The sequence below is a fragment of the Rhinopithecus bieti genome, unplaced genomic scaffold, assembly GCF_001698545.2.
Source record: "Rhinopithecus bieti isolate Rb0 unplaced genomic scaffold, ASM169854v2 scaffold_55715, whole genome shotgun sequence".
Taxonomy (NCBI): domain Eukaryota; kingdom Metazoa; phylum Chordata; class Mammalia; order Primates; family Cercopithecidae; genus Rhinopithecus; species Rhinopithecus bieti.
The window spans coordinates 1-15,317 of NW_016822769.1; positions in this window are offsets into that span (position 1 = coordinate 1).

Genomic DNA, 15,317 nt, shown 5'->3' on the forward strand with positions numbered 1-15,317 from the left:
TAATGATGCATCTTAAAGAACCAGAAAAGCAAGAGCAAACTAAATGCAAAATTAGTAGATGGAAAAAAATAATGAAGATCAGAGCAGAAATAGATAAAATTGAAATGAAGAAAATACAAAAGATCAATGAAACAAAAGTTTTTTTTAAAGTTAAACAAAATTGACAAACTTTTAGTCACACTAACCAAGAAAAAACAAAGACCTAAATAAATAAAATCAGAGCTCAAAAAGTATTACAACTGATAGTGCAGAAATTCAAAGGATCACTAGTGGCTACTATGAGCAAGTGTATGCTAATAAATTGGAAAATCTAGAAGAAATGGACAAATTCCTAGACACATATAACCTATCAAGATTGAACCATGAAGAAATCCAAACCCTAAACAGACCAGTAACAAACAACAAGATTGAAAATGCTGGGATCCTATGAATTATCTGCTGAATTCTACCAAACATTTAAAGAAGAACAACTATCCATACTACTTAAACGATTCCAAAAAAATCTCCAGAGGAAGGAATCCTACCAAACTCATCCTATGAGCCCATTTTTACCCTGATACCAAAACTAAAGACACATCAACAAAGGAAAATTACAGGCCGATACCTCTGATTAATATTGATGCAAAAATTCTCAACAAAATACTAAAAACCAAATTTAACAAAACAATAAAATGATCTTTCATCATGACCAAGTGAGATTTATCACTAGAATATAAGGATGGTTCAACATACTTAATCAGTGTGATACATCATATCAGTAGAATGAAAGACAAAAATCCATATAATCATTTCAATTAATGCTGAAAAGCATTTGATAAAATTCAACATCCCTTTTAATAAAACCCTCAAAAGGGTTTTGAGGAAACCTTGGTATAGAAGAAACATACCTCAACATAATAAGAGCCGTATATGACAGAGTCACAGCTAGTATCATACTGAATGGGGAAAAACTGAAACCCTTTCCTCTAAGAGCATGAGAAAGATGCCTACTTTTATCACTGTTATTCAGCATAGTACTGGAAGTCTAGCTAGAGCAATTAGACAATATAAAGTTATAAAGGGCTTCCAAATTGGAAAGGAAGAAGTCAAATTATCTTTGTTTGTAGATGATATGTTCTTGTATTTGGAAAAGCCTAAAGATGCCACACACACACACAAAAAAAGCTATTAGAACTGATAAACAAGTAAAGTTTCAGGACACAAAATCCATATAAAAATCAGTAGTATTTCTATATGCTAATATTGAACAAATCTGAAAGATAAATTTAAAAGTAACCCCATTTACTACAGCCATAAATAAAATTAAATACCTAGGAATTAACAAAAGAAGTAAGAGACCTCTATAATGAGAACTATAAAACACCAATGAAAGAAATTGAATAGGATATCAAAAACCAGAATGATATTCAATGTTCATGGATTGGAAGAATCAATGTGAGGATGTTTATTCTCAATAAAACATCCACACAGGCTGGATGCAGTGGCTCACGTCTGTAATCCTAGCACTTTGGGAGGCTGAGGAGGGTGGATCGTGAGGTCAGTAGTTCAAGACCAGCCTGGCCAAGATGATGAAACCCATTTCTACTAAAAGGTACAAAAATTACAGTGAGCCTGTAATCCTACTTACTCAGGAGGCTGAGGCAGGAGAATCACTTGAACCTGGGGGGCAGAGGTTGCAGTGAGCCGAGATCGTGCCACTGCACTCCAGCCTGGGTGACAGAGCAAGATTCCAACTCAAAAAAAAAAAAAAAGAAAGAAAGAAATCCATTCTACTCAAAGCAGTCCACAAATTCAATGTAATGCCTATCCAAATTGCAACAGCAATCTTCACAGAAAACAACAACAACAACAACAACAACAACAACACCCTAAAATTTACATGGAACCACAAAAGAGCCAGAATAGCCAAAGCTATCCTAAGCAGAAAGAACAAAACTGGAAGAATCACATTGCCTGACTTTAAATTATACTACAGAGCTATATAACCAAAATAGCATGGGACTGGCATAAACATAGACAATGGAATAGAACTGAGAACCCAGAAACAAATCCACACACATACAGTAAACTCATTTTTGACAGAGATACCAAGAACATACACTGGGAAAAACACAAACTTTTCAATAAACAGGGCTGGGAAAACTGGATATCCACATGCAGAAGAATGAAACCAGATCCCTATCTCCCACAATATGCAAAATGAAATAAAAATGGATTAAAAACTTAAGTCTAAGACCTCAAACTTTGAAACTACTCAAGAAAACGTTGGGGAAACTCTTCAGGACATTGATCTGGGTGATATTTCTTGAGTAATACCCTAAAACAGACAACCAAGCCCAAAATGGACAAATGGGATCACATGAAGTTAAAAAGCTTCCACACAGGAAAGGATCAGCAAAGCAAAGAGACACCCACAGAATGGGGGAAAATATTTGCAAACTATCCAGCTGACAAGAGGTTAATAAGTAAAATATATAAGAAGCTCAAACAACTCTATAGAAAAAAATCTAATAATCTGATTAAAGAGAGGCAAAATATCTGCATAGGTATTTTTCAAAAAAAGATACACAAATGGCAAACAGGCATAATAAAAAGGTGCTCAACAACACTGATCATCAGATAAGTGCAAATCAAAACTATAATAAGATACCACCTCATTGCAGTTAAAGTGTCTTATATCCAAAAGACAGGCAATAACAAATTCTGACAAGGATGCGGAGGAAAGTGAATCCTTATGCACTGTTGGTAGGAATGTAAATTAGTGCAACCACTATGGGAAACCATTTGGAGTTTCCTCAAAAACTAAAAATAGAGCTACCATACGACCCAGCAATCACACTGCTAGATATACATCAAAAAGAAAGGAAACCAATATATCAAAGAGATATGTGCACTCCCATATTTGCTGCAGCACTGTTCACAAGAGCCAAGATTTGGAAACAACCTAAGTGTCCATCAACAGATGAATGGATAAACCAAATGTGGTACATATACACGATGGAGTAGCATTCAGTGTAAACAAGAATGAGATCTTGTCATTTGCAATGACATGAATGGATCTGGAAGTCATTATGCTAAGTGAAATAGGCCAGGCAGTGTAAGACAAACTTCACATATTCTCACTTATTTGTGAGATTAAAATTCAAAACAATTGAACTCATGGAGATAGAGAGTAGAAGGATGTTTACCAGAGGCTGAAAAGGGTAGTGAGAGGGTAAGGGCTGGGAGGTGGAGATGGTTACCGGGTTAAAAAATATATATAAAGAATGAGTAAGACAGAAAGAAAATATGATAACAGGATACCATAGTCAATAATAATTTAATTAAACATGTAAAAATAACTAAAAGAGTATAATTGTTTGTAACACAAAGGATATATGCTTGAGGTGATAAATACTTCGTTTTCCATGATGTGATTATTATGCATTGCCTGCCTATATAAAAACATCTCATGTACCTCATAATTATGTACATCTACTATGTACTCACAAGTTAAAAAATTAAAATTGAGTTTTATATTTCTAATAATCACTTTAAATAAAATAAAAGTACCATTTATAAAAGTACAAAATAAATTAATGAAAAAAATTTTTAACAAATGATGCTGAAATAATTGGATATGCATATATTAAAAAAGTAAACCTTAATACCTCAAACATTATACCAATGTTTACTGAAAATGTAAATGTAAAACGTAATACTATGACACTTTTAGAAGAAAGTATGGTAAAAGTATTTTTGACCTTGGATTAGGCAGAATTCTTAGATGTAACATCAAAAGTATAAATCACAAAAGTAAAATAATTCATAAATTGAAGTTTACTGAAATTAGAAACTCTTGCTCCACATTCAACATAATTAAGAGAAGGAAGAGCCTAGCCACAGACTGAGGAAAAATATGTACAAATCACAAACTAGGCATCAAAGGAACATTCCTCAAAATACTAAGAGTCATCTATGACAAACAACCAACATCATACTTGATAGGCAAAAACTGAAGAGGCATTCCTGTTGAGAATTGGAACAAGATAAGGATTCCCATATATATAACATATAAATGTGTTATATTTAACATAGTACTGGAAGTCATAACCAGAGCAATGTGTATTTTCAAATATAAGTAACTCTCAGTACTCAACAAGAAAATAAACTATATAAATTAAAAGTTCATGAGCAAAAAATTTGAATACACACATTACCAAAGAAGATATACAGTTAGTAACTATAAACACATGAAAAGATGTTCAACATTGTTAATCATTAGAGAAATACAAATTAAAACCACAATGAGATACCACGTGGGTCTGTGGAGCAACTGAAACTACTACACATTGCTGCCCATAAAAACACAAAATTGTATAGCCACTTGGGAGAAGAATTTGACAGTTTCATATAAAGATAAACATGTTTGCCATATAATACAGTTATCTCACTCTTTCATATTTACCCAAGAGAAATGAGAACTTATGTTCATGTAGAAACATACACATGAATGTTCATGGAAGCTGTATTTATAATTGCCAAAACTGGGAAACAATTTAATTGTCCTTCAGTAACTAAATGGATAAAGAAACTGTGGTATATAAACAGAATTAAAGATGAAAAAACATAAGATTATCTCAATAGAGAAAAATGGTCTTATAAAATCCAACATTAGATGATTAAAGAAAAACTTCAAGAAACTAGGCATCAAAGGAACATTTCTCAAAATACTAAGAGTCATCTATGACAAACACAACCAACATCATACTTGATGGGCAAAAACTGAAGAGGCATTCCTTTTGAGAATTGGAACAAGACAAGGATCCCCATATATATAACATATAAATATGTTATATTTAACATAGTACTGGAAGTCATAACCAGAGTAATCCAGGCAAGAGAAAGAAATAAAGGGCATCCACCTAGGAAAAGAAAAGTCAAACCTATCTCTCTTCACAAATGCCACGATCCTATACCAAGGAAAATCCTAAAGATTCTGCCAGAAGCCTCCTGGAACTGATAAATGATTTCAGTAAAATTTCAGGATACAAAATCAACATACGAAAATCACTAGTATTTCTATACATCAATAACATTCAAGATAAAAGCCAAATCAAGAACACAATCCCATCTACAATAGCCAAAAATACAATAAAATAAAATACCTAGAACTACATCTAAACAAAGAGGTAAAAGGCTTCCACAGGGAGAACTAAAAAACACTGCTAATAAAAATAATAGATGACACAAACAAATGAAAAAGCATTTCATGCTCATGGATTGGAGGAATCAATATTAAAATGCCCATACTGCCCCAAATGATCTACAAATATAATGCTGTTCCTATCAAACAAGCAATGTCAGTATTTACATAACTAGAAAAAACTATTCTAAAATTCATATGGAGCCAAAAAGAGGTCAAATTGCCAAAGCAATCCTAGGCAAAAAGAACAAAGCTGATGACATCACATTACCTAACTTCCAACTATACTATAAGACTATGTTAACTAAAGCAGCATGGTTCTGGTACAAAAACAGATATGTAGGGCAATGGAGCAAAAAGGAGAACCCAGAAATAAAGCTGCACACCTACAGCCACCTGATCTTGGATAAATTCAACAAAAATAAGCTAAGGGGAAAGCAATCAATTGTATAAGATAGCTGGCTAGCCATTTGCAGAAAAATAAAGCTGGACCCCTACCTTTCATCATATATAAAAATTAACTTAAGATGGGTTAAATATTTAAATGTAGGATATCAAACGGTAAGAATCTTAGAAGAAAATCCAGAAAACAACATTCTGGACATCAGCCTTGGGAAAGAATTTATGAGTAAGTCCTCAAAAGCAATTAAAACAAAAACAAAAATTGACGAGTGGGACCTAATTGAACTAAAGAGCTTCTGCACAGCAAAATAAACTATCAACAGAGTAATCAGACAATCTACTAAGTGGAAGAAAATATTCACAACCTATTTATCCAACAAAGGGCTAATATATAGAATCTATAAGCAATGTAATTGGATAAGCAAAACACAAATAATCCATTTTTTTAAAAATGATAAAAAATACATGGAGACACTTCTCAAAACAAGACATACAAGAAGGAAACAAACATTAAAAAAATGTTCCACACCACTAATCAGAGAAATGCAAATTAAAACCACAATGAGATATCATGTCACACCAGTCAGAATGGCTATTATAAAAAAGTCTGAAAACAACAGATGCTGGTGAGGTTGTGAAGAACGAGGAATGCTTATACACTGTAGGTGGGAATGTAAATTAATTCAGCCAGTAGAGAAAGCAGTTTGAAAACTTCCCAGAGAACTTAAAACAGAACTGCTGTTTAACCTGCAATTCCATTACTGGATATATATCCAAAAGAAAATAAATATTTATATTGAAAAGACACACACTGGCAAGTTCATTGCAGCACTATTTACATTAGCAAAAACATGGAATCAATCTAGGTGCCTATCAACAGTGAAATGGGTAAAGAAAATGTGGGACATATATACCATGGAATACTATGCAGCTAAACAAAGAACAAAATTATGTCCTTTGAATCAGTATAAATGCAACTAGAAACCATTATTCTAAGTGAATTAACACAGGGACGGAAAACCAAACACCACATGTTCTTATTTATAAGTGGGAACTAAACATAGAGCACACATGGACATAAAAATGGCAACAATAGAAACTAGGAACTATTAGTGGGGGAGAGATGAAAGTGGAAAAGAGTTTTATTGGGTACTATGCTCAGTACTGGAGTGACAGGATCATTCATAACCCAAACCTCAGCATCACACAATGTAACCAGATAACAAACGTTCACATCTACCCCATGAATCTCAAAACTTTTTTTAAAAAACTGTGGTACATCCATACATTGGAATACTAGTCAGCAAAATAAAATAATAAATTATTTCTCTTCACTACATTATTTATGAATTTTAAATTCGCTTTTGCTAAGAAATCATAGTCTAAAAGTCATTTACTATATGCTTCCATTATATGGCATTTTTGGAAAAGGAAGACTATAGGGATGAAGAATAGGTAAGTACCCGCCAAAAAATGGTGGTGAGAAGAATTTTTGACTGCAAAGAGATTTGGGACTGACTGAACTACATTATGTCTTGATTATGGTAGCTTAGAGAGTACGCTATGTGTTCGTCAAAATCCATGATGTGTATAAAATGAATAGGTTTTATTGTGTCAGTTTTCCTACATTATGTGTCAATTTTTAAATTAATGTTTTAATAATTGTAATTAACTTTTACAATAAAATAATAAAATGCATATTAAAGAACAAAGCTGGAGACATTATGCTACCTGACTTCAAACTATACTACAGGGCTACAGTAACCTAAACAACATGGTACCAGTACAAAAAAAAAGACACATAGACCAATGGAACAAAATAGAGAATGCAGAAATAAAACTGCACGCCAACAACTATCTGGTCTTCAACAAATCTGACAAAAAACAAGCAATGAGGAAAGGATTTTCTATTCAATAAATAGTGCAGGATAACTGGCTAGCCATATGCAGAAGATTAAAACTGGACCCTGTTCTTATACCTTGTACAAAAATCAAGATGAATTAAAGACTTGAATGTAAAACCCAAAGCTATAAAAGTCCTGGAAGACAATTAGGAAATACTATTCAGGACATAGGTACAGGCAAAGATTTCATGATGAAGACACCAAAAGATGTTGCAACAGAATCAAAAAATGACAAATAGGATCTAATTAAACTAAAAAGCTTCTGCACAACCAAAGAAACTAGCAATGGATTAAACAGACAACCTACAGAATGAGAGAAAATGTTTGCAAACTATGCATCCGACAAAAACCTAATATCCATCATCAATAAGAAGCAAACAAATTTACAAGAAAACCACCCTATTAAAAAAATGAGCAAAGGACATGAACAGAAATTCTTCAAAAATGACATCCATGCAGCCGACAATTATATGAAAAAAACCTCAATATCACTGATCATTAGAGAAATACAAATCAAAACTACAGTGAGATATCATCTAATGACAGTCAGAATGTCTATTTTTATAAAGTCCAAAAACAGCAGATGCTGGCAAGGTTATGAAGAAAAAGAAATGCTTACACTGGGAGTGTAAATTAGTTCAGACATTGTGGAAGACGGTATAGTCATTCCTCAAGAACTAAAGACAGAAATACCATTCAACCCAGCAATCCCATTGCTGCATATATACCCAGAGGAATATGAATCATTCTATTATAAAGACACATGTACATGCACATTCATTGCAGCACTATTCACAATAGCAAAGACATGGAATAAACCTAAATGTCCATCAATGGTAGACTAGATAAGCAAAATGTGATACATATACACCATGGAATACTATTATGAAGCTTTAAAAAAGAATGAGATCATGTCCTTCGCAGGGACATGGATTGAGCTAGGGGCCATTATCCTTAGCAAACTAACACAGGAACAGAAAACCAAATACTGCATGTTCTCATAAGTGTGAGCTAATACGATGAGAGCACATGGACACAGGGGAACAGCACCCACTGGGGCCTTTCAGAGGGTGGAGGGTGGAAGGAGGGAGAGGATCAGAAAAAATAACTAATGGGTACTAGGCTTAATACCTGGGTGATGAAATAATCTGTATAACAAACTCCTATGACACAAGTTTACCTATGTAACAAACCTGAACTTGTACCCTTAAACTTAAAAGTTCAAAATTAAAATAAAATTCAAAAAAAAAACAAAAGGGATACCACTATACACCCACAACAATCACTAAAATTGAGATTTTATGAAGTCTTGACAAGAACATGGATGAATCTCAAAATAATTATGTTGAGAGAAGCAAAGTAAGAGTTCATATTATACAATTATATTTATATGAAGTCTAGAGAATTACAAAGTAATCTATAGTGATATAAAGTAGATAATTGCTTGCCTGGAATGCAGTTTGGCCGATGGAGCAATGGATTTTAAAATGGCATTAGAAAGCTTTGGGAGCAATGGATATCCACATTCCCTTGATTGTGCAGACAGCTTCATTGTGTATGTGTGTGTACATATATATGTTTGTGTCCATATATATGTGTGCATACATGTTTGTGTGTACATGTGTAGAGAGATCAGGAAGATATACAAATTAAAAACAATAAATGGAGGTTATCAATAAGTGGAGGATATGCCATTAAGAATCATAAGATACTATGGTGTGTGTAAAAACTAATCAAACTGCACATTTTAAGTAAATATTTATGTATGAAAACTATACTTCAATAAAGCTGTTTAAAACTGAGACCAATCTTAAAAAACTCTTCCAAAAAATAGAAGAAGGTTGAATGCTTTCCAACATATTTTATGAGGCCAGCATAATCATGACTACAATATTTGGTGAAAATAATACAAGAAAGGAAAATCATTGGCCAATTATTCTTATTAAAACAATTACAAATATTCTACACACAATATTAGCAATTTAATAAATTGTCTATTTTTAAAAATGTGCTACAACCAAGTTGAGCTTATTCCAGAAATGCAAGGTTGGAATAACATTCAGGTTTCCATCAATATAATTCACCGTATTTGGAGAACAAAAGAGTAAAATCATATGATCTTCTCAATAGATGCCATAAAGTACATATATAATAAAATTCAACACCCATTTATGGCAGAAATTCTTAACAAACTAAAATTAGAAAGAAACTTCTTTATTCTCATAAAACTATTTTAAAACTTATACTGAAGCTTCAAATATTCATAACAGGGACCTAAAAAGAATGTTCTGTCTCTCCACTTTGGTACTGTATTGGAGGACCTAATCAGTACAATACGGTATAAGATGCAATCATACATAGGCCACATGACTTTTTAAGAGAAAATTTGTTAAAAATTAGATATAAACTATTAGAATTAAGGAGTAAATGTGTCTAGTGATTGAATATAACAGAAATGTAGAGAAAGCAATCCTATTTCCATATACTAGTAACTGAAATATTAGAAATGCAACGTTTAAAAATACACAATATTCACCAGGAAAATCAAATGCAATAGAATTTAACAAAAAAAAAAATGTACATGACCTCAATGCAGATTATAAAGCATTAGTGAGGGGAATTATAGAATATTTCAATAAATGGATAATATTCTGTTACCAAGAATCATAAGACACAATATTGTAAACATGCCAATTTTTTCCAAATTGATTTATATCAATGTAGTCCCAAGCAAAACCCCAGCAGGCATTTTTGTGAAAACTAACCAGCTGATCTTTAAATTTATAAGAAAATTCAAAGATATCAAAAAAATCAAGGGAAAATTGAAGAACAAATCTGTAGCACTCATGCAGTGAAATATAAACTCTTATATAAAGGTATGTTAATTAACTATTAGTTCAAGTTTAGATTAAAAGAATAATATATCATTGAAAGTATGAAAACTAACACATGTATATTCAGTCATTTAATTTGTAATAAATCTGCCACTGCAGGGTAGTGGAAAAATGAAGGTACATTTATTAAATGGTGCTAGGTGAATTGGACAGCTTGACCTTGCCTTACTCCACATTAAAAACAAATCATGGCATTGGAAGTTATACCTGATGTAAATGACGAGTTGATGGGTGCTGACGAGTTGATGGGTGCAGCACACCCACATGGCACAAGTATACAAACCTGCACGTTGTGCACATGTACCCTAGAACTTAAAGTATAATAAAAAAGAAAAAAAAAAAAAGAAAAAAAAATCAATTCCAGGAAGACTTTAGATTTACCTGTGATAGATAAGACATTAAAGCTTCTGTATTATCTTTATGGTGATTAGTAGGTAAAGATCTTTTTCAAATAAGACACAATAGCCCTAACCATCCAAGAAAACATTGATGAATTTGTCTGTACTGAAACGAAAATCTTCTGTTTTTAACAGAACACAAAAACACTAACCATGGAACAAAATAATAAATTGCAATTACAGTCATGGGTCATATAACAATGTTTCAGTCAACAATGGACTGCATATACAACAGTGGTTTCATAAGATTATAATGGAGCTGAAAAATTCCTATTGCCTAATGACATCATAGCTGTCATAAGTCACAGTGTAACACATTACTTACTAGTGGTGATGCTGGTATAAACAAACCTACCGTGCTGCCAGTAAAAGTACATCTCATATAGTTATGTACAGTACATAAAACTTGATATTGATAATAAATGATGTTACTGGTTTATGTATTTACTATATTGTACTTATTATCATTATTTTAGATGGTGTACTTCTTCTCCTTATATTGGGGAAAAAAATCTTAACTCTATAGCATCCTCATGCAGGTCCTTCAGGAGGTATTTGAGGCAAAGACATCATTAATTATAGGAAATGACAGCTCCATGTGTGTTATTTCCCCTGGCGACCTTCCAGGGGGACAAGATATGGAGGTAGGAGGCAGTGATAATGATGATCCTCACCTTGTGTAGACCTATGTATTGTGTCTTAGTTTTCAACAAAAAAAGTTTAAATAGAAAATGCTCATAGAATATGGGCATAAAGAAAAGAGTTTTGTTCAGTTGTACAATGTGTGTTTTACAAAGGTCACAAAATTTAAAAGTTCATGAAGTAGGAATGTTACAATGAGCTAAAGTTAATTCATTTTCAAAAAAGAAAAAAAATAAATTTAGTGTAGCCTAAGTGCACAGTGTTGAGCACGTCTATAGTAATGTATGGTAATGTCCTAGGCTTTCACATTCACTTGCCACTCACTCATTCACTCATTCACACAGAGCAACTTCCAGTGCGGAAAGCTCCATTAGCAGTAAGTGCCCCTACACACTTGGCAAGTGTGCCAGTTTTTATTTTTTTTATTTTTTTAACAAATATGGTATTTATAAAATACACATAATGTACAATTTACCATTTTAACCATTAAGTGTACATTTCAGTAGCATTAGGTACATTCACGTTGTTGTGCAACCATCAGCACCATCCTTCTCCAAAATCTTTTTTATCTTCTCAGTTGGAAACTCTGTGCCCATTACACAATAACTCCTTATTCCCCACTTTGCCCAGTCCCTGGAAACCAACATTCTACCTTCTATCTCTATGAATTCAAGCACTCTAGGTAGTTCATTTAAATGCAGTCATATATAGTATTTGTTCTTTTGTGACTGGCTTATTTCACTTAGCATAATATCTTCAAGGTTCATCTGTATCATAGCAATGTGTCAGAATTTCCTTCCTAAAACACCAAAAGCAAATGCAATAAAAGCCAAAATTGACAAATGGAATCTAATCAAATTAAAGAACTTATGCACAGCAAAAGAAACTATCATCAGAGTGAACAGGCAACCTAGAGAATGGGAGAAAATTTTTGCAATCTACCAATCTGAGAAAGGTCTAATATCCAGAATCTACCAGTAACTTAAATGAATTTACAAGAAAAAAACAACCCCATCAAAAAGTGGGCAAAGGATATGAACAGACACTTCTCAAAAGAAGATACTAATCCAGGCAACAAATACATGGGGGAAAAAACTCAGTTATCTTTTATGCCATATTTTTGCTGTATCTTTTCTAAGTTTAGATATGTTTAAATCTACAAATACTAGTGTTACATTGCCTACAGTATACTACCATGCTGTGCACGTTTGTAGCTTAGGAGCAATAAGCTATGCCATAAAACCTAGGTGTGTAGTAAGCTATACCATGCATGTTTCTGTAAACACACTCTGTGATGTTCTTATCACAAAATCACCTAATGAGATTTCTCAGAATGTATCCTTATCTTTGAGCAACACATGACTGTATTTTAAAAAGAGGTACTCTATTTAGCAAATGACATCATTAAGAGAGTAAAAAATTAATCTCTGAGTGAGAGAAGGTATTTAGAAAACTTATGACAAAGTAGCTAATCCAGAAAATGTAAGTAACTACTACAAATCATTTTCTTAAACCCCACACAGATAATTCAATAAAGGGTTAAAAGTCTTAAACTGTCACTTTACAAAAGAAGATATGCAACCTGTATACAATATTTACCCTCTTTAGTCATTTGGCAAATGCAAATTAAAACCACATTGAGCTGCCATTATACACTTATCAGAATAACTAGCATTAAAACCTGACAGACCAAGTACTGATAGGAAAATACGAAACAGCTGGAAATTGTATATACTGTTAGCAGAAGTGTAAATTAGTGCACCAACTCTGAACACTGGGCAGAATCTACTAAGCTGAACATATGCAACCTCTTTACCAGAAATTGTACTCCTAAGCAGTGTCATACCTAGAATGGGGTGGTGGAAGAAATCAGTCCTGGGTGAAGGAAATTAGAGTGTGCCTTGCATTTAGAGAGCTGAACAAAACAACTTAAACAGAAAAAAGAATAAAAGATGGTCTCATTTTTTTCTTATCTCTCTACCCTAGAATTTTTCAATGTCACTTGGCAAATATTCTTCCCCAAAAGGTCTTATCTAAGTTCTAAACAATTGATGCAGATAATATTGACTTTTAATAATACATATGTCAGCTTCAAATTAGCAGATTTTAGTATGTGTAGTGCATACATGTGGCCCCAAAACATTATAAGAATGTTTATAGAAGTATTATTCATAATATTTCAAAATAGTAAATAACACAAAAGTCAGTCAATAGAATAAAACTTGGTATATTCAATGAAATTTGTACAATAAAAACCAAACTAGTGTTACATGTAAATACATGTATGAATGTCTCAAACATGGTTATGCTTTAATAAATTGTATATGCCATATAAACATTAATTCAGAGAGCTCCCAGTTATATAAATGCATGGACTCATTTGCATGTGTTTATCTGAGGAGTAAGTTTCTTACAGCCCAGAGGTTTAAAATCCATGTCTCCAACTCTTGTGATATTATGTATTTCTGCACAAAAAAGCATTAGAAGCCGGGCACAGTGGCTCACGCCAGTAATCCCACAACTTGGGAGTCTGAGGTGCGCCAAGTGTCATGGCAGGTGCCTGTAATCCCAGCTACTTGGGAGGCTGAGGCAGGAGAATCACGTGAATCCTGGAGGTAGAGGTTGCAGTGAGTCAAGATCGTGCCATTGCACTCCAGCCAGGGTGACAAGAGTGAAACCCTATCTCAAAAAATCACCTCAAAAAACAGTTTTAAAGATTATTGATAAAATACATTTTGTCTAAATTATGCAGGCCACATATTAGGTTTACTAAATGCTTTAAGGTCATAAACTGCTTTGACTTTTGAAAATTGTTTGATTTATATTAGAGACATTGAAATGAGGCCTGGGGATATATGAAATCAGCCATGTCCCCTAGCTATGTAAAGAAAGTTATAAGGAAAAGGGATTTTATATGAGAAAGGATGTTCTATGATAGATAAATTCTTGTCCTAAAGTAAAATGACGGGTTGTATAAAAAGAGGGATGTTTAGAAAATGTCAAAGTCTAAACATGTTGTACATGGTCTGTGTAAGTTGTGAAAGAATTTATGAAAAGGAATTTATGCCAGAAGTAGTATACAACTTAAAGGTGATTAGGCTTCCTAATGCTTCATAAAATGCCACTATAACTCTTTTCAGCTTGCCTGCTTTACATCTAGGTAAGGCCTGGAACATGTGAAGTTAGATGCTGAAAAGTCAGACCTCATCTGCATTTCTTTCTGGGTTCTAGGCTCCACACTTAGTAAATAATTAAAATCCACACTTACCAATGTTTTCAACCACAGTAAAAGTTGCTAAGAATTAACATTGTAATATGTAATGGAGACTACTGGAAAAGTAGGTTTACATGCAAGGTGTGTAAGGTGAATTAAATGTGTTTTGTATAAGATATTATAAGAATGTATGGGAATGTAAATTTTTGCCTAGGTTAGAGGGTTAAAGGATTGTTTTAAATAAAGCTAAAGGTTTGAACAAGGTGTGAAAGGTTTATAAAAATTAAGTGTAAAAGAGTCTATGTGTGAACATATTGGCTAAAGTTAAAATGGTATTCAGTTTTTTCCATTAATTGAACCAAAAGCAATGGCAACAAAAGCCAAAATTTAAAAATGGGATATCCAGAATCTACAAAGAACTTAAACAAATTTACAAGAAAAAAATCAAACAACCCCATCAAAAAGTGGGCAATGGATATGAACAGACACTTCTCAAAAGAAGACATTTATGCAGCCAACAGACACATGAAAAAATGCTTGTCATCACTGGCCATCAGAGAAATGCAAATCAAAACAACAAGATACCATCTCACACCAGTTAGAATGGCAATCATTAAAAAGTCAGGAAACAACAGGTGCTGGAGAGATGTGGAGAAATAGGAACACTTTTACACTGTT